The sequence below is a fragment of the Cydia pomonella genome, chromosome 14 (assembly GCF_033807575.1).
Source record: "Cydia pomonella isolate Wapato2018A chromosome 14, ilCydPomo1, whole genome shotgun sequence".
NCBI lineage: Eukaryota > Metazoa > Arthropoda > Insecta > Lepidoptera > Tortricidae > Cydia > Cydia pomonella.
In genome coordinates, this window is record NC_084716.1 from 3421376 (window position 1) to 3442118 (window position 20743).

Here is a 20743-nt window from a genome sequence, read left to right on the forward strand (position 1 = left end):
TAAGCGCTGGTGGCCTAGCGGTAAGAGCGGGCGACTTGCAATCCGGAGGTCGCGGGTTCAAACCCCGGCTCGTACCGAGGAGTTTTTCGGAAACTCTGTACGAAATATCATTTGATATTTACCAGTCGCTTTTCGGTGAAGGAAAACATCGTGAGAAAACCGGACTAATCCCCAAAAGGCCTAGTTTTACCCTCTGGGTTGGAAGGTCAGATGGCAGGCGCTTTAGTAAAAACTAGTGCCTAAGCCAAATCTTGGGATAAGTTGTTAAGCGGACCCCAGGCTCCCATGAGCCGTGGCAATATGGACAACGCGAGGAAGAAGAATGGCAGTACAATGTCCGGGCATCACATGCGGAGCATCGCTGTTTGCTCTCATGTTGTCTTCATTCACAAACCTACAATAAATATATTTTTTGTTTACTTCAAAGCCATAATTTCGTCTACTCGCTCGTCACTTATCCCTCACTCAACAGTGATTCAATGTCCAGACGTCACTCAATGAGCACCTAAGCTCCACTTATAGCCGCCATTTGCTCTTTTTGTACAGGACTTTATTGTCAAAACTACAATAAATAGGGTACTATTTAAACGATCAGCAAAAAACACTAACCCTACATAAAAACGAATTGCATAGGAAAAAAAAACGAATTACATAGCAGAACAGCATCCTGTTGTACTAATCAGATTTTTTAAGAGATTTTTTTTTTGATTTAAGGAACGATTAAAAATATCTTCAATTACATATAGCTTTTATGAAAAAGCCATGACTTTAAAACTCGTTCGTCACTTATCCCTCACTCAACAGTGATTCAATTTACGTTAATGGAGGTCGTATGTCCAGACGTCACTCATGGAGCAACTAAGCTCCGCTTATAGCCACTATTTGCTCTTTTGTACGAATCTTCATTTACGTGCAAATCTACAATAAATAGTATAAACTCGCTTATCACTTATCCTGCAATAAACTGTGACGCGATTGACCAAAATAGCCCTTATATGTCCGAAAGTCATTCAAAGAGTAACTTAGCTCCGCTTATAGCTGCTGCTTGCTATTTTGTACTAGTCTTCATTCACAAACCTACAATAAATATAGTTTTTAATACAGTTGCTCAAAAAGTGTAAAGTTGCACTTTAGCGTGCGGAAAGTTGGATTTTGCGAACTAGTGCTTTTTACTTTTCCACTTGTTCCAATTCATGACTACTTACTTATTGATGAGTTTTAATGTTAGTTTCCTTTAAAAGTCGTAATCAACATAAAAACCTACTGTTAATGTAAAAATAATAAATATAAGCATATTTCATATTTTATTACTTACCTCTTAATCATTATAACACGTTTATTTTTTAATATTAAATATTGAAAAACCGTTTTTAATAAGTTGTCTGAATGGAACGGAATAGCTGCCGAAACGCCTGTCAAAGCAGAGGAGTTTTTTCTTACTGCAAGAAAGTTTTGATATTCTTTTCATACAATTTAAATATACGATACACAAATAATCGTAAATAACAATACTTAGGTAATAATAGTATAATATTTTATATTTACAGTTGTTTGTATCTAATTGTTTAGAACATGCATAAAAAAGGTACTTGTTTTTCTTTTTTTTCGCAACTGTATTAAAAAACGTCGTTCGATATACGTGCGGAAATGTCATTCTTCACTCGTCCCGATATCTCGACTTTCCGCACTAGCATCAAAATGTAATATTTTTACGAAAATGCCATATAACTATGTCTCTTAATACTCGCTCGTCACTTATCCCGCACTCAACTGTGATTCGATTTACGATAATAGCGCTTCAATGTCCGGACGTCACTCACCGAGCAACTTAGCTCCGTTTAATAGCAACGTTTATGCCACGGTTTGCTCGTCGTCGTCGTCGGTTTGTTCGTATTAATTTAAATCAATAAAATTTACAAACAATGAAAGTCTTCAGTGTATAATCGATTTATGTTCAAAATAAATCTCATGATTGAAACATAACTAGGCACGAAATCTTAAACCTAACTTCATTTTCATTCACAACGAGAAAACTCGTTAAGGTAATGGAATTAGCGTTGTAATTATTCAAAATAAGTTTTATCGAAACAGTAAAGTAGTTTACTGGGATAATTCGCAGTCGTCAGAGGGCAGAGGTATTCAATCTCAGAGCTCTCATTCCTTAAGTAAAACAATACCTGAAAACACACGGGGAATAATAATTTCGTTCACAATCGAAACTTGTTTTATTAGATAAAGTTAAACATGTGACCTGATGGTAAGTGCCGATGCGGTCTAGGATTGATCATGCTTACCTAAAACATCTATTTACGTTCAATTTGAAAAATCCAAAACATAGTAAGCTGGGATTAGATTTGCAGAAAATGCATAGGCCTAGTTTACCCTCTGGGTTGGAAGGTCAGATGGAAGTCGCTTTCGGTAAAACTAGTGCCTACGCCACATTTTGGGATTAGTCGTCAAGCGGACCCCAGGCTCCCATGAGTCGTGGCAAAAAGCCGGGATATCGCGAGGAAGAAGAAGAAGATAGAGGAGAAAGAGCGAAGTTCTTCTAAGCGAGCGAAGAACTGTCTAAGCGAAGTACGAGAGTTCTTGGCCTATGCCGATCTTACCCATATTGATCTTATCAAGCTCCAAAATTGGTACATTTATAAGTTTAAAAACAAAATACGCTCCCGTGTTTTTTACCGCTGCCCCGAGCAACAAGGAGCGGTATAATATTACAAAATTTGATATTATAGTATTATTTATTCATTAAGATTACTTTACCTACGAATAACAAAGCAATGTGTGAGCAGAAGCTCGTTTTAAATGCTAATTGGAAGTCTTGTACATATCATATTATAGGTACATATTTATCTGTAATATAGAATACATGTGAAAGCTTGCTTTTGTGTTTTTGTTGTGTGTCTTCTACTTAGTTGGATTTATACTTTTAGTACGAATACATAAGGTTTTCGAATCAAGTATTTATTTTGGCTTGGTAAAGCTAAAATATAATACTTGTATCTTGTATGTATGTTAATATCCACCAAACCAACCAACCACCACCACCAACCAAACACCAAAACCACCAAGTGGTCAAAATGATGGTCATGGTCGTGTTGGGGCCAAATCCTCGTGGCAGACCCCTTTTGGAAGATCAGCACTGGAAGCCACCAGCAACATGCAGAGATGAGGCCATTTCGTGGCACTTTATACTATCTATGCTTTTGTTACAAGCTTTTTATTAACTTGCAATGTACCTATTTATGTACGTACGGGTCAAATCTTGCAAGTTAAATTTGATCCATTTCCTGGTTTCCGATGAAGCTGAAAATTTACACATATATGTAAGTACGGTGACTATGCAATATTATGGTACCGTCGAGCTTATCTGATGATGGAGACAGGAGGTGGCCAAGGAACTCTGTGATAAAACAACGCAACTTAATTGTGTTTGGGATTTTTAGAATTGGCTCGATGAGTATTAGTTGCCTGTGGAAAGAAAAGCTCAGCGATAAATGCTTGTACCATAAATGATTTTTTTGCAAAAAACTCATTTTATTATGTAATTAGTCTTGTTTGTATTTAAGATTAAAAATTATTATATTATATTCTATTCTGACTACATGGATGTCAGTTGTTAAAAAAGATCTCCCCAATATGTTGGACCCGGGTACGTCCTTAAACTACGTCCAAAAGAGAGGTATGGGCATTGTGAATGTCATCTCGCTTTGTGTGGTAGGGCACAGCCAGTGGATGGCATTTCAGATCTAGAGCAGAGCCCAACTGGAGAAGTACCTCCACCTTACAGAAAACAGCAGCCAAATAACACTAGACCCTACTCATAGTGTTGTGTTCCTGCCGGTGAGTAAGGTTGCCAGAGCTCAACGAGGGGGGGCGGGTTTAGGGTCGGCAACGCGCATGTAACTCCTCTGGAGTTGCAGGCGTACATAGGCTACGGAGGCTGCTTACCATCAGGCGGGCCGTATGCTTGTTTGCCACCGACGTAGTATATAAAAAAAAATGGTAAATATTTCGGATATTCATTAATGGTGACTTTTGGTTGGTACTCGTAACTACAGCTGTATTACTAGCTGTTGCGGCCGCGTTGCTTAATGTGGCCGCTGAAATTGTCAATTTTCTTGAGTCATCAATTTCCGTGGGTGACAGATTGAACGTTCGAGTCGTGACAGTAATGGTGGCGAATGCAAAATCAAGAAACATACTGCGTTTATTTTTGATACGACCCATAATCAAAAGGTAGTTAGTTAGTTAAGGCTTTAATGAACACACTTTTAGGGTCTTAAAATAGACGACATTTATTTTTCCATATAAGATAATTCAGTAAGCAATGTATCATTACTTATTTTGTTTTAACTCAAAACGTTGCATTTAATGACACGACGTTACAATTGTCACAATGTCACGAGAGACCACAGAAATATTGCCAGTCGAAAAAAATAATTATAATCTGTTGTAGTTAAGACTAAATAATTAGCCTTAAATAGGACTACTTAAAAATAAAATTAATAATAAGTCAAGCTATGTTTAACTAAGATACAAAATGAGGAAATATAGACTAAATTAAATCTTGGAAAGTGGAAAAAAAAATCTTTCAGCATTTTTCGACGTGTTGTCTCCCTGTCACACTTACGTAAGAATTTACAAGTGCCTCAGAGAGGCACGGCCCTCTGCACAGGACCGGGATCAGTGGCGAGCAGTCGTGTTGGAGGCCAAGAAAGCTTTGGGTCGCTGCGCCAGAGGAATAAGTGATTATTGTTTTATAGCACTAGATGCTACGTTTTAACTTTGTGGTTATATCTAGGGATGAAAATTATCGAGCAAATCAATTGTTTTTTTCGGGAATTTTATAAAATTTCGGTTTTTTCCTGTTTTATGCAGAAAAGTTAAATACGTCATACACAATGCCACTGATGAGTTATGTCAGAGTCAAATATATAAAATGCCAGAAACTAACACATTAGACGTGCCACCTTCACCTTCCTGTTTAAATTCATATGGAAAAATACAGAAGTTTAAAAACTATTTGTTTTTTTCGGCTTTATTCGTTTTTTCGGAAGTATTGTAACTGAAACTTGCATTGTTTTTTTCGAAAGAAACTTGAAAAAACGAGTCGTTTGGAAATTTTCCCGTATTTTTCAACGCTAGTTATATCAGAATTACATACTGTAGAACAATTTATACAACAACCAAACATTTGCAATGACGAATGCTTATGAATGATTGTCACCTTCTGTCAATGAATGACGAATGCTTATGAATGATCGTCACCTTCTGTCAATGATTGACGAATGCTTATGAATGATTGTCACCTTCTGGCAATGAATGACGAATGCTTATGAATGATTGTCACCTTCTGTCAATGAATGACGAATGCTTATGAATGATCGTCACCTTCTGTCAATGTTTTTAAGTCAAATATATGGGGTCTAACAATATTATTAAAACAACGGTAGGTGTGATCAAAATACATTTATTTGGCACAATGAATAATGACTTCTTTAAATCTGACCAACCACACGACAGTAGGTTCGCTTAGACACGCATTATATCGGCTCGAGTTCTAACAAAACCCACCTGGAGATGTTCGCCGCATGGAGAACCGACGGTTTCCAAGCCGTGATGCGGAAGCGGGCGGCGTCCCTGAGCGAGCGTGTTCGGGGCAGTACCAACACTCTCCTGAAGGTGGTTGCTGAGAGGATGGACAGCCCTATCCTTATTCACTGGATGTCTCTGCATGCCATTTCAAATTGCAATTATACTTTCTACTAACACACTTAGCCGTAAGTCATTACTAACATAATATGGAGGTTTTTGTCCGAAATAAATGCTTTCATTTTCTTTTTTTTTTCAAAACAAAACGTACTGACCTGCTCACAATACAATCATCGTAACCACTTGTAATATTGATCGCCCGTTATCGTTCGAACGGCGCCTCCCGAATGATCGTTCAATATTCAAGATGGAGGGATCGATCACGTGACCCTTCACGTGATCGATCAGTACAAATACTTTTAATCGTATACTTAGCTTAATTAATCTAGAAATATGTATTATAATTACTAAATATCTATAATAAACTAAACAGTATCCTTACAATATGATGCCGTCGTGCCGTGTAGTAGGTATTATTCAAGTTTCAAACAAACAAATACGAGTAGCTTTAACATTCTTAGAATCGCTATAACAAATATAAAAACTCATTATGGAACTTCCAAATTACCGTCTGCGGATTTAAGTAACAGTAATTATGATTTAGAAGTAACTTCAAAGTGAGTTCAAAGTGAGTCTTTGATTATGACACGTACCTTAATGAGGCAATCGTGCGTGGCGATAAAACACTGACACGAATTGGGACTGACTAATTAACGGGTATTTCAAGATTATTCTCTTAAGATATTAATATTTATACAGGGTGTCAGTTTAATCAATCATATTCATTCATAATTTAAAAAAAAACATCGAAAATTAATTATGAAAATCGTGTTGGTTTATATCATTATAATCATAATCATAATTATACATTTAAATCATAACATTAATATACATTTAAAATTGAACATTAATACATTATATGTGTTAGTAGTAATATGAGATAATTAATTAATTAGTCTTCAATTTAGTCACCTGCAATAATTTACTATGTGTCCACTTCGATATATTCATATACGGCCCGATTCGACGAATGATTAAGACACTTTTAAGATCTTGGAAAGATCTTCAAAAGATCGATAACTAAACGACATGTCAAAATTGACGTTTATATCGATTCCGCTGTGATCCCAGTAAGATCTATCTACGATATTTTTAACGTCAAAGTGACATTGGTTGCCTGAATCGAGCTGCTTCTGTCAATTATACGACATAATAACCGGCCAAGAGCATGTCGGGCCACGCTCAGTGTAGGGTTCCGTAGTTACTCTTCCGTCACAATAAGCTAAACTGGAGCTTAAAGTATAGTAAATTGTTAACCAAGGGATGAAACGTTACCTTTCACCTGAGTTAAACAAATAGGCAAATTTGCATAATCAGTACCTAATTAAAATAAGTCTTTTTACTATGAAGGGAAAACTTTTTGCGATAACTCAAAAACAGCTAAACTGATCATGTCCGCTATAGTTTTCATTTATTGTCTTTCTTAAGCTCTACTTCCAGGATTTTTTTCATATTTTTTGGACCTTTGGTTCAAAAGTTAGAGGGGGGGGACACATTTTTTTTTCTTTTGGAGCGATTATCTCCGAATATATTCACTTTATCAAAAAATGTTTCTCGAAAACCCCCATTAGTTTTGAAAGACCTTTCCAACGATACCCCACACTCTAGGGTTGAAGCGAAAAAAAAATTTCACCCCCACTTTACGTGTAGGGGAGGTACCCTAAAAAAAATTAAATTTTTAGATTTTATTGTACGACTTTGTCAGCTTTATTGATTTATATATCCATGCCAAATTTCATCTTTCTATCACTAACGACCACGGAGCAAAGCCTCGGACAGACAGACAGACAGACAGACAGACAGACAGACGGACATGGCGAAACTATAAGGGTTCCGTTTTATGCCATTTGGCTACGGAACCCTAAAAACGATATCTAATTAGGAACTTTTCTAAACCCGAACTTATCGTTATGGTATTCATTCTTCGAATCGGGCCGATAGACCATACTGAGCAACTTTTACTAATGGCCAACCCTGAAACCATGAAAGAAAATTTGGCTAGTTCATACATTTTGGCTAATCTGACGTTGACATTTTCTGTGGGAGAGTCAATGTTTTTTACGCGATTTCGGGGTTGGACCCATATTAAAAGTTGCTCATTATGACCTATATTCACATCGTAAATTATTGGCCTATATATTCATATCAGGTGACGAAATTGACACCCTGTATAATTCAAGTTTTATTTGTTTTATTATTGAGCTTACTGTGGGGCTTAGTCAATTTGCTAATAATGTCATATAATATTTATTTATACCGGGTGCGGCCTGTAACGTAACATGAGCAAATAACTTAAACATAGATTATATTCCTCAAAAAATCACACTTTTGTTCAATAACTTTAAAAATTATGAAGTCTTTAATGTTACCTTAAATGTACGCTGCCATCAGTTTAATTGGCATTGCTTGTCACGCTTACACATAACAAAATTCGCAATACATGGCGTCTCCGAATAAGCTTTAAAGTGTGCTAAAAATTTCGAATTGTCAATTTGCGGAGTTTTGTTTTTACATGTTATGATCACTACACCGTAACACAGAGTCCCCGCCGCGTTTGTCTGTGTCTATGTATGTTTATGATAAACTCAAAAACTACCGAACGGATTTTCATCCGTTTATCACCAATCAAGAGAGTGATTTTTGAGACAGGTTGAAGGTGTATAATTTGTTTGCGTAACGCGTGCGAAGCCGGGGCGAGTGTATTTTATAATCCTTTGTAAACTCCCATCGAGCGTTGGAGCTGATACACACACACACACACACACACACACACACACACACACACACACACACACACACACACACACACACGCACGCACGCAGGCACGCACGCACGCACGCACATTCTTCTAGGTAATGATTTTTTGAAATATTTTCAAATTAGGTGTCCCCAATTCATCCTCGGTACTCAATAAATAAGTAGCTTAAATCTAGCGTGGTTTAACAAAGGAAAAATACGAGTCTATCTTAAGCCTTCCAATCAAGAAGCACTGAATAATATAACAACCATTTATTGCGACCATCAGAGGCTGGAGATTTAATGGATTAATCCACGATAATCCGTACAATTTTGACGTTCTGAGACGGTAACTCCCTACCCAATTTGGTGAAATCGGGATTTACGTACTAATTTCAGTGTAGCTTCATGATATTATTAGTTTTTAACCTATGATTTCGAAGGAGGAGGTTATCAACACAGCCTGGATTTCAGGGGCAAATATTTCTATAGCAAGCATTTTCTAAATCAAAATAGGTGACTCATCCTTCAAGTAAACATTATTTATTATCTTTTCGCAAATCTCTTTTTACTCTTTGAGTTATTCTTATTGCAACTGTAAATATCTGACACCTGTGACGGTATCATGGTCGCATTTTTATCACTTGTCATGTCATGCTTCACTTTCGCACTTATACACTTGTTAGAACGTGACAGGCATGGTGACAAATGATAAAGAGCCGACCATCGTAGCCCTACTGATTTATTAATTAAGATGACATCGAATAACAATTCAGTTAAATTGATTGTAAAAATTATGTAAAAACGATTATAACATTTAAATATTACATGATGGTATTATTTTATAAGGAGTAGGCCTCGGCTGGGCGGAGCTGGAGCAGGCCGCCCTGCGCTGGCCCGTGAAAAATTTGAATCTCTACAGAGAGCCCTGTGCCATGAGGGATGACAGAATATCATCATCATCATTGTTTTATGACAGCGACTCTTATGACAGCGATATAACACTTATTAACAACCCACAAAAATGCTCTTTTCTGCCTTCTTGGAAAACATCAACTTACGGTCCGCTGCGTTAAACGACGTTGCCGCTTTCCGGCTCCGTCCAACAGAAAAATAGTATACACACCTCGGCCAGTATCGGCTCAGATCACATTTTTGTCCACCTGGGCTTTGCCGCGGTTGGCAATCACATGTGATGAGATATTTCTTGCTTTAAGGCAGTAAAACAAGGAATGTCTCACTTATGTAATATACTATTTCCATTACACACCTGTTTTCTCACCGCTAAACTAGGTGAGTGAAATATAGACCACCCCAACATTTCTAATAGTTCCAACCGCACCACCATATGTCTTTCGTTCCATTAGACGAACTGGCTCGTATTTCAGCAACTTAAACTGTGTAAGCAGGTGTAAAATCCGGTTTTGAGCGGATGCGAAACGGCCTATGTACGTGGTATGGTCAAATCGCGCGATACGGCGCTGAAATGTGATATTTGGGCGCTTATTACACCGAATAGAACGTCTATTGTGATGGCTACTGCATACTTGGCTGCGTTTCCACCAGCGATGTGCGAGCATGCGTTGCGAGGGATGTGTTTTTTAACAAATAGAATCACTACAGAGCGAGTTAAACAAATGAAGTTCCATCGCTACGCATCCCAGGTCGTTTGAAAATTTGAATTGTCTCTTAAATATATTTAATGACACAGGGTGTGAAAGGCCCTCATATTAAATGGTATGTTATTAAAAGTTGTGGGACTACAATCAAATTTCAGTGTTTTCGTGAATTTTTATATAAAAATCTTTTTATTAAAAGTCAATTCTACCAGCATCAATATTAATTATAAATACAAAATACTAAAAAGAGCTAACAAAAACTAGTACATATATGTGTAAGTAACCTTATATGCGCCCCACCCTGCATCGTACCTGGCTCAAAAGTACCCATGATGCCTGCAGCATTTCCTCGCTGCACTGCAATTGAGATCTGTTGAACCAGGTACGATCTAGAGCGGAGGTCCAAGCCCCTCTCCCGAAGACGCCGACCCAGTTCTGCAATCAGGCGGCGAACCTGAGAACCCCAGGGCCCCGCGGTCTCTATTACCACTTTTTTTATACTACGTCGGTGGCAAACAAGCATACGGCCCGCCTGATGGTAAGCGTCTCCGTAGCCTATGTACGCCTGCCACTCCAGAGGAGTTACATGCGTTCCACTGGTACGAAATCATATCTTGATTCCAGGGCGGAGTATTTAGTGTGCTTTAGCTGTGCCAGCACACCGTGTGGTTTGCCTCAAGTGGGACGCGGCAATGGTGCTTACACAAGTCAGTCGGTCTTTTTCCGTCTGCACGACTCAAGCCAGGTGGCTCCAGTATGCAAGGCACGCTAGATCGATTGGTGCCTAGGAAATCGCCCCGCGCACCTTGGGCAACTCAAACCATGGTGTCCGTTGTCTTCTACCATTGCTCCGCAACTGCAGCAATGAGACTTGCACACACTGGCCCCCAACCGGAGTGCCACTGCTATTCTTAACGAGTCGTTGTCTAGCAGTGTACCAAGCTGGAGTGAGAGCAGTGCATGTATCCAGGCCCCTGACTCTGGCTGTGCAAGCGCTTTAAGGCGTGCCAGATCGACACCCAAGACGCCAGATAGCAACGAGTTGTATATATCTCTCGTGAATTAAGAGACGCTGTAAAGTCAGCTACTTATATGGAACCAAAAGATATGGCGTGCAAGATATATATTTTTAAACACTGATTTTAACTTTTGCGATTTTTACTAATTATTTACTATAACGGGATTTAATCGCGAAAAATTACGAGGTTTTATTTTTTTTCCTCCGACGTTTCGAGGACGGCGTTGTCTCCGTGGTCTCGGAGAAGACTGGCTAAAGATGACATCAACATCTTTTGGCCGCGCTAGTTTTTTGAATTACCTTGAACGTTTTACATACTAGAGATGTCACCGGTTCTACATACAACACTCACGATGTTCGGTTTTTCATGATTTTTCGGTTTTTGATGTTGTATTTTTCTTACATATACAATCATATGTGTGACAATGCAGTTTTCAATTTAGAATCTAGCCCCTAGAACCTATTATTTAAGGAAGCTTGGAGTATTCTGTGTCTCCAGGATAATTGTCACTGCGGCCATTTTTTTATGTTTCTACTATATTGTGCAGTGTCAATACATTATGTCAGGGTGCAAAAATCGTATGGCATTTTTTTTTTTTTTTTTATATATTTATGGCCTAATCGGATGGCAGGATAGTGCTGTTATTTTACACTACAGTCATCAACACACAATGGAGATTATTAATTACTTATTGTACAAAAATACATATTAAAAGAAACATACAATTAGTAAGAAGTACAAAGGCGAACTTATCCCTTTGAGGGATCTCTTCCAGTTAACATTTGAGTAGATGAGAGTAGATAGTGCAAAGAGGGTGAATGCAGCAAAATTTACAAGGTACCAGAAAGACAAAGGATATAAACACATACACAATTTATAGGATAAACATGTATAACACAAAAAGGAATGGGGAAAATACACAAAAAATTGGAAAGAAGTAGAAAAATATACATTTTATTACACATTAAAATAAAAAAAAAATACACAAGCGAATATTCTACAGTCTGTCTAAGAATGTAATTACTATTAGATATAAATTAATTAATTTGCATGTCTGCAATCGGATATTATTTTTTGATGGATGCATTTATTTTTATGTTAAGGTATAGTGCAAAACTACTCAAATAGTTTTCCTGATTAATTTCTATACTCATCAAGAAGTGTTTCACTCCACCGTTTACATTCGCCCCGGTGCCACACCCGCCCCGCCCGGTTATTCCCGCGCTGTAATGGCGCACATTCATTCTGTAAACATTTACGATATCCGCATGATTTGTGGCTTGAAACGTGAACGCGTAACTTTATTAGCCACATTTATAAGCTTGGCTTGCCTGGCCGTATGGTGCGGGTTCATATCTCAGCAAGACGTTTATGGCGAAGGTAAAAAATATAGGTTAAGGTAAGAACGATATTGTTTTCTGTTGAAAACAAGCACCGTGGTGTATTTTTTCTTGCTAAGGCAGTAGCCAATACAATACCATTCAAATATACTTTATTGCTCACCAATATGAAAAGAACATGACATACAAATTAAGCACACAACTTAGACTATGGTCTATGGTAGAGTTATATAATTTTCACCACACCAACTGGTAAAGGCCCTCTTGATTGTTCAAAAACTAATAAGAAAGTTGCATTTTATCCACATGTGGGGCAAAGTAATCAGATGCAAATTTTGAGTCGTTTCCTTATGTTAGCTGGTAGAATTGACTTTTAAATGATGATTTTGGATTAAATTTTTTTAATTGAGTTCATTTGGATTTGATTTTTTTGGTATTTCATAGTTAGTATTTTCCTCGCGTTGGTGTGGTGAAAAATGTTGTCTTTCACGCGGAGGCAAAGTTTGTTTAACCCTCGTGCCTTGAAACCCTCGCAACGCTCAAGATTCCACTTATCGAACCACTCGCTACGCTCGTGGTTCAATTTCGGAATCTTTCGCTTGCTCGGGTATCAATATTAGCACGAGCGGTTAAAAAACAACTTTGCCCCCTTGTAAAACAAATAACTATTCCTTGTCTGAGACTTAAGGATGACGTTAAGATACCTTAACGTCTAACGTCTGATTTTGCAAGAATCATTAAATAAAAAAGTCTAGTGTACAGATTCAAATAAAATGGGCAAAGTATATAAATTGTTACAATATTTTAACATCAGAAACACGTGTTACGCTATCCTCTCTGAGGCAGTAAGCGTAAACATCCTTTTAGGTAATCCTTGAGTACTTGGAAACAATCCTTCACTTACAGTTGAGCTGCGCATCCTAAATCAACATAGTTACGTGATTACGGATATTTAGACGTGAATTTGTTGGATTTTAGAGGAAGAATTAATACGCACGTGTACGTTAAGTAGAAACATATTTATAAATAAATATAAATAAATAAATATTATAGGACTTTATTACACAAATTGACTAAGTCCCACATTAAGCTCAATAAGGCTTGTGTTGAGGGTACTTAGACAACGATATATATAATAAATAAATATTTATAAATACTTAAATACATAGAAAACACCCATGACTCAGGAACAAATATCCATGCTCATCAGACGAATAATAATAAATAATAAATATTATAGGACATTATTACACAAATCGACTAAGTCCCACAGTAAGCTCAATAAGGCTTGTGTTGGGGGTACTTAGACAACGATATATATAATAAATAAATATTTATAAATACTTAAATACATAGAAAACACCCATGACTCAGGAACAAATATCCATGCTCATCTTATGAATAAATGCCCTTACCAGGAATTGAACCCGGGACCGTCAGCTTCATAGCTTCATTCGTCATTTTTATTTTGTATCTATTTATTGTTTGTTAGAATATTCGTCATAATGGTGATATAGAGATCCCTCAAAGGGATAAGTTCGCCTTTGTACTTCTTACTAATTGTATGTTACTTTTAATATGTATTTTTGTACAATAAAGAGTTTACTACCACTTCTACTACTACTACTACTTCTACTACTACTACTACTATATAGTCCGTCAGTTCAGTGGTGCTCCGTATTCTTCTGCTAAATGAAGATCTCGTCAGGTGTTCATCATCCCATATATTTATTTATATAATCGCCTGCTAGAAAGGGGCCTTGACCCCCGCTCCGGGTTTTTCCTGATGCAAAGGCTATCCATCGCAATCCAACGCGGCAACGCAGCGAGCGTGATGGGCACTTTTGCATCGGAGGCGGCCCGGTAGTCAGTAGGTACGAGTAGGTAGTTGTTTTATACATATTTAGTTTATATTTATATTTAAGTTCTAATACATTTAAGTTTAGTTTTTAATTAGTTTTATGTTTAGATATATTTTAGTATGTTTAAACATGAGAAACAACAACTGTAGTACCCACCACAGGGTAAAAAAATAAATATTATTAGGGATTAGTTGCCAAGCGGACCCCAGGCTCCCATGAGCCGTGGCAAAATGCCGGGACAACGCGAGGAAGAAGGAGGTATGTTTATGTAAGTATGTATATTATACTTACAATATTTGCCTTTGTAACCATATAATTGTCTTTACTGGATTGTTTGTTTCTCCTTGCACCACCTTTTAGTGTTTCTGTTTGGCCCTATGGTTGACTGGTAGAGGATGCTTTTTGGCATTTTGTCCGCCATTTGTACATAATTGTTAATCTTTGTGCAATAAACTTTAATAAATAAATATAGGTATTTGTGACTTTTAAAATTACTGATTTAGGAATGCACAAATTAGCCCCTTTTGACTAAATCAGAACGGTGCGCACTCGGTCTCGTCTCTCAATGTCATGTCAATGCAGGCCCCATATATTGACGTATTTGTGGATAAAGTTGGTAGTTTTGGACGACACCTAATGTTGTTTTTAAATAGTTAAAAACAACATTTTTGTTGCGGTGGAAACTGGTGGACCCTGGTGTTCTGAGGCAAAAACCTTTATTAAAAATCTGGGGCGGCGGTTAAGAGAGCGAGGTTTGGGTCCCCGTTCTGGCTCATACCTGGTCCAGCAAATATCATTGGCAGTACAGCGCGGTAATGCGGCCAGTATTTTTGGAACTTTTGCGCCGGGTACGTGTCGTCTCGGGGATTAACGGGGAATCGTAGGTAGTTTTAGGTTTTTGGACAAAGCTTGTTGCGGATTTTATGTTGTACCTACATTAATGACGAAGCCTGTGGCGGATTTTCACTTATATAGATTGGACGAAGTTTGTTGCGGATTCTGTTTTGTATCTATGTTTTTGACGAAGCCTGCGCTGTGGATGATTTGTAATAATAATTAAATAGTTAATTAAATATGATTGTTAATTACACATATTTTTTAAATTAAATTATTTGATTTTTTATTTGTATATTGTTATCTTAATAATCTTAAATTTGAATGACTAATGACTCTATATAACTCTATATATCGGGAACTAGTATGTAAGCGACTTGGACATGATCTGTAAATGCTTATGATTTATAAATAAATAAATCAACTAAAGGATGTTGCACCACGCACTGCTCTAAAATACGAGTACTTTAACTTTAGCTAAATGACAAAGATAGAGAGCTTGCAGGATTAAAATAGAATCATTAAAAAAATCCTACTACGTTTTTTTCTTTCTCAAAATGTAAACATCGAAATTATTCCAGTAATTGTGCACCGAAATAATTACGCCATCTTTGCCTAGTTATTTGTACATCTACGCGATTCATTCCCGTCTCTCAGCACTCGGCCCGTAATGGGGCAATTTGGACCACTAACGGTTTTAATAAGCTATCAACTTAATTGGAGGCTCCGGGGATTAACCGCGTTATTTAATTACGTGGCGAAGTGCAATTTGTTTTGGAAAAAAGTACTTTTGTAGGTGTTGAAAAATTGTTTTGCATTTTTTCATTAGTGCGATTATCAAACATGCCTAACAATGATAACAATGTTCATGGCTAAACTGTAGCATGAACTGTCGCCTGTAGTATTGCCGGACCGATACGATCTTAAAGAAAATCAAGCAAGACTATGTATTAACGTAATGCATATAAATTACAAGATGTGCCTAATGTTAGATACGTTATTAGGAATCATCTGTTATTTATTTGTGATAAGAAAAAATCATAGGTAATATTCACATTGACATGTTGCAAATAGGTTGCCTACTTAAATTGCGTACGGACAGATTTTTTTTCCTATTCTTTTGTTATTAATCGTATAGTACATCAAATGAAAGCTTGTTAGGATTCCGTAGCCAAATGGCAAAAAACGGAACCCTTATAGATTCGTCATGTCCGTCTGTCTGTCCGTTTATGTCACAGCCACTTTTTTCCGAAACTATAAGAACTTCAAACTTGGTAAGTAAGTAGATGTATTCTATGAACCGCATTAAGATTTTCACATAAAAATAGAGCTTATGGACGCAATGTCCATTGATATTACCAGTTGCTCTTCAATGAAGGAAAAACATATCATTACACCAGTCCTCATGATTCCTAAATAACAAGTAAACATTTCGAAAAATTATCACCGTCCATATCTTTTTTTGCATAAATAGATGAATCTTTTTGAGATCGATAAAAACTCAACTTGGAGACGTTTCTCGTCGAAAAAATATAAAGAAATACTTTTGACACTGAAAGATCATATTTCACATCCAGGACAAATTCATAACCTGTTAATATGGAATACGGCTCTTCTCTTCTTCCTCGCGTTGTCCCGGCATTTGCCACGGCTCATGGGAGCCTGGGGTCCGCTTGAAAACTACGGCTCTAGGGTTATAATGTAAAGAAATTACAGATTACACATTGACATTTCGTTCAATATAATCGTTTGGTCTGTAGTTACAAAGTTGCGATAAAACACATTACATGACACATTAAATCCTACAAACACTACAAACAAAAACTGTTAACAGTATTTGTTTGTATCATAACCTATTGTTTTGGATTTGCCATACTTGGGTAAATATAGACGAGAACCACAATTCTCGTTATATAGTTTCCAATCGCTAGCAGGAAGCTAACATATTGGAAAAGAATAAAACAGTTCAGACCGGCAAAGGAACAAATAAACAAGCAGAACACCAAGTTACAAACTAACTTGGACATTGTACAGCGGGCACAACACAACAGCAGATTAGAACCGGTGGTCGCTTTCAGGAAGAACACATTATTCAAGACAGACTGACATTTTAATGTTAACGTCCTATCTGCCTGATATGATTATGGCATTAAGTCCGCCATTTGTACCTTCGTGTATTTTGCAATAAAGATTAAATAAATAAATATGATTGCTCTTTTTACTGGAAATTCACTACCGTAAAATGGTCCTACTTTGCTCCAATATTTGCTCAAAATTAGGGATAATATTAATGTTTTTACAATAACAATGTACATAATGGATATATACATATGATTACTACAACTAGCTTATATCTAAAATAGGCCCTTGAGGCATTGTACCAAGGATGCTGGCGGCATTTCCTCGTTGTATCGCAATATTGATACGTTGTGGGAGGAAGCCACCAGCTCTTCGGTCACCAGTTACGTCAACCAAACGTTTCGCGATTTCTCCAAAAAACTTGTGCGCGCTGGGGCCCCATGCACCTAGAGTTTCAACGCCAAATGGCACAAAATGGTACTCTCTACCGAGGCTCTCATATTTCAAATATGTTCAATAATGTTAATATCCAGAGAGAAAAACGAGGAATACGTTTGTACGAAAAGGCGATTTCGCGCGAGTCCACTTTTGTCTTAAGTTCGGCTAGTTTTTTCTAGATGACCCACTGTCGATAAATCTTTTATGTATAAAATTTCCAGTACTCTCTCCCATAAGCCCCGTAGAACAGTTGTTTGATCGCACTGTTGTCTTTTCGTTAAGAATAAGTTTTATTTAAACTGAATTTCAAATAACTTAATCGCTTTAGCCGTTCTCTAACTACTCGTAGTCTGCCGCAATATTTCCATGACAAATTGTAGATATTCCTTTGCGTTTGTTTATTGACCGAGCGGCAGCGAAGTTTCAGCTTGGGAAAAAATGCTTTCGTTCGTATGTCCGGATTATAATTTTAACTATTATATAGGCAAGGGCGGCGAAATCTACCTTCGGTATTATTTTTTTTTCACATTATATCACAAACACGATATGACAACCAATCAATACGACATTTTATTTAGAAGTAAATCTTTGAATTTTGTGTATTATGGGGTTCTTCAAAAAAAGAGTGTACAGGTTTATAAAGAGTGTCGGTAATGCACATATAACAACTCTGGTGTTGCAGGCGTCCATAGGCTATGGTGACTGCTTACCATCAGGCGGGCCGTATGCTAGTTTTCCACCGTCGTGGTATAAACAAAATATCATAGACAAATCTGCAACAGGAACAGGACCTGACGACAATATTATTATGTCATAATTAGCGCTTAATGGGTTAAATTGGATTAACGACCTTGTTGTTTCTTTTTTGTGTAGGTACTGGGGGCCTACTGCGCAAAACCGAAATTCGCAAATTGTGAGGATATTCCTCTTTTACTCTCACTAAGATGTAATTAGAGTGACAAAAAAATGCCCGCAATTGACGAACTTCTACTTTCGCGGTTATAGCCCTGCTTCCTTTATTTGGGATTGGGAATTGGTCTTCCTCGTCTTTCTTTGTTAAGCTCTCTCTATCACTTTTCCATATTAGTGCAACAGTGACAGTTTCGTTTGCTACGGAGCTGGAGCGTTAACGATTGGCTCGTTAGCTACGCACCCTGGACTGTCGACCCTGTTCTTAATTAACAAACATAAGTCTCACAAGGCTATTCAGACTCGTTTCGCAAGTCGATAACCGACACTTAATGAACGTTAAGGTTTCCTTTGTCTTACAATGACCCGGTTTTTGTCCAATGTAAAGACGGATATAATCCCTGTGTTGTTCGGCTAATTAGCAGGGTATCAAGCTTTTGTGATTACCAGGCTTTTGTATGGTTAGTAAATATTGTAGATATATCAATATTTGGAAGTTATTGTTAAAGGTTTGAATCTATGCACTATTGTACAAGAAAACATCAGAATAAAAAGGGTGATAATTGATTTGGGTCTGGCAGATGATTAAAAAATACAACTAAAAATTTAAAAACAAACAAACCACTCACTGTCCCCGGTGCGAAGGTGCCCATGATGCTCGCAGCATATATACGCTGGATAACCATGGTTTTTTTCGTCATTCTCAGTGATCCGGCAGTCCAGTTTCCTAACGATGTTTTCTTCTACCGAAAAACCACATACTAAGCGTTCGGAGAAATATATTGTCATGTCGCGGGATAGAACCATTTGCTTACAGTAGATGTTAAATTATATTTCGTACATATGTGTAACGTATAGTTTGACGGTCTGGCCTAGTGGGTAGTGACCCTGCCTATGAAGCTGATGGTCCCGGGTTCAAATCCTGGTAAGAGCATATATTTGTGTGATGAACACGGATATTTGTTTCTCAGTCATGGGTGTTTTCTATGTATTTAAGTATTTATAATTATATATTATATATATCGTTGTCTAGGTACCTACAACACAAGCCTTATTGAGCTTACTGTGGGACTTATTCCATTTGTGTAATAATGTCCTGTAATATTTATTTTTTATTATTATATGTACGTGATTGGTACGTCCGAGAAAGTCAACGCGGCGGGGTTCGAAACCGCGATATCTGGTTTGAAAGTCGCACACTTGACATAAATTGATATTGCTTCACACAAGGCAGCGAATACATTTTATTTGAACTTTCGCCCAATCACATACACGTAGGTACAATTTAAAAACCGTTAACGCTTACCTCACTAATCCAGGCTGTAGACACAAAAGGCAAGTCACATCAGCTTAATTCTCTTAATTCTCAGTTGGCCTGGCCCGCAACCCTTAGCTTTGCGGCCGGCGGACAAAGCGGTAAGCTCGCCATTGTTGTAAACTTACCTACTACACATTTACGTCTTCCCAGCATAAATTACTCGGCGAAATATGCGTGGTAGGTAAATATTGAGTTTTAGCGCATATTCAATCAGCTATAGACAAAAGTACTGTAAAAGCTACTATTACAACCCCTTTTGATAAACAGAGCCTGGTGCGTTAGTAATTTATAGGTACCTCTCGCGTCAAATGATGGTCCCTATGAGAGTTCATTTTTTATATGGAACAGCTACTCCATTGCTGTCATGAAAAATATTTGTCGACATTTTTTTGGAAATTTAGCTCATTAATGTACTGGTGGCTCTGTGTGCTGTAGACCTTGTGAAGGTTAGAAAATGTATAGGTGAAAATACTTACACAAAGCGCCATAGACGCTATTGGCGCTTAAGTACTATATACCAAATCCCGCATTTTGAAAAAATCCAAAAACTGCCGACAGAAAAAATCAATTTAATCATAAAAACTGGTCACGAAATTTCACGAGAATCGGTTAAGAATTTGCGACCTGTAGAGGAGAACATCCGGATATACGAAAGCAAAATGCCCGAGTTAAAATGGAGAATGTGAAATGAGATTTGTATGAACTGTCATAAGAACCAGAGGTAGGTATGAGGTTCAACTCAGACTGTAACACGGAAGAAGCGGCGTGAAGCCTGGTGGATATTTTCTTCAAAATGAGCGGCCTGATTACAGGCAAGTAGGTACTGCAATTATATTTAATTTCTTCCGGTTACAATTCTAGATATTACGA